Genomic DNA, 1840 nt, shown 5'->3' on the forward strand with positions numbered 1-1840 from the left:
AAAGCGGAAGTGGCTTGCGTCACTTCCGTCCCGCCCCCCTCCGGCATCGCGCTGCCGTAGCCGCTCGCTGGCTGTGGGGCTGTGACTCCCGCCGTTTTCTGCCCAGTTTGTTCCCGGGCTTGTTGCGAGTCGGGTGGGACAGGGTAGAGCGTGATCCTAAAACTAAGATAGTGGGACAGAGCCCTTCCGCCGACTTGCTCATTCATGCCATTTATTCAACAGTTTTTTTTCCTGAGGTCCGTCTGCAGTCCAGGAGTGAACAAGATGCTGAGGGCTAACCTGAGGAAGACAGAAAACAAACTAATCAACCAAGATAATTTCAGATTATCCTTTAAGGAAAATAGATCAGGGTAATGTGATGGGGAGCGACTAGGGACACTGAGAGCTAGGTTAGATAGTAAGGAAGGCTCTTTGACGAGTGACAGTTGAGTTCTAAATGAAATGGGTGAACAAAAATCGATGGAAGAGTGTTCCAGGCTGGGAGCAAATCCAGAGGCCGTGAACTTGGTTGCTGGAGGAACTGAAACTCCCGCCAGGGTAGCGGGAGCACCGTGAGTGACGGGGACAGAGGTAAGGGGTGAAGTCAGGGGTTGGCAGGGGCTCAGTGGTGCGGAGTCTAATGCACATTGAACTCAGGTGGAGGTTAGAGGTAGAAGAAGCCTTGAAGATCTATTCCGATTCTCCCATTTCCACTGAGTCCTGAAGAAACTTAGCTTATGATTAAAAGTAAAGCTTTAAGCAGGCCATCAAGTCGAGGCCAGTATACATGCCGCTCAAACTTTTAGTCTTACTGCATCGTGAACACAATCACGCCAGCAAAGAGATTTCTCATGGAATCCTGTAATAACCCCCTGTTGTAGGAAATCTTTCTTAGGTAATATCAGCCTTACTTTGTGGATGAGAAAACTAGGGCCTCATGTAACTTGTCACAGGGGAACTTATGTGGCCCCAGCTAGGATTCAAACCTGTGATCTTTCCACTACTCCAGTGCCCTGCGCCTTGCTGCACCACCTCACTTCCTCTGTGTGAGCTGCCAAGCAGCTTTAATTAAAAAGTGCACAGCGCGCATTTCTGTGAAAGTCTGAAAGTGAAGCCGACTAGGGAAACCATAAAGCGTACATCATACACCTGTCACCACCCAAGGGCCGCTTCGGGCCTTGGATGGACAGTTGGGAGTCTGTGTGATTTGCTCTGGAAAGGTAATGCTGGTGTTGTCCACTGTTGCTGTGCAAGGCCTTGAAGTGCAGGTGTGTTGTCTGTGCACCTTCTCTGTGGTGAACCCCTTACCCAGAGCCTTGTGGATGTTTGCACATTTAATGACGATGATAATAATGGGTGGATGACCGCACTAAAGGCTGGGACTAGAAGGCAGACTAGGGATCGTCCAGGCTAGTGGTTCCCAAAACACTGCACCAATCACTTGGGAAGCTCTTAAAACGTGCAGATTTCCAACTTTGCCTACAGACTGCATATCAGGCACCATTACTGTATCACATTAAAATCCATAGACATAACAGCATTGTAGTTCTGTATGAGAATGTCCTTGTTCTTGGCAGATAACATGTATTTAGGGTCAGATATGATACTGTCTGCAGATCTTTTCAAAATGGTTTAGCAATGTGTGTGTGTGCATGTTCACACACACACACACAGAAAGTAAATGTGGCAAATACTAAGGACCAGTCAATCTAGGTGAAGTCTATATGGGTTTTCATTGTACTCTTCTTTCAAAGTTTCCATAGCTTTGAACTGAAAAAAGAATCCAAAGGGGAAGAAGGATTAAAATACAGATTCTCAGATCCCATTTCCAGATATTCTGATTCAGTGAATCTGTATTTTT

The sequence above is a fragment of the Delphinapterus leucas genome, chromosome 6 (assembly GCF_059928025.1).
Source record: "Delphinapterus leucas isolate spDelLeu-1000000601 "Yukka" chromosome 6, BTC_Dleu_Yukka2, whole genome shotgun sequence".
Lineage (NCBI taxonomy): Eukaryota > Metazoa > Chordata > Mammalia > Artiodactyla > Monodontidae > Delphinapterus > Delphinapterus leucas.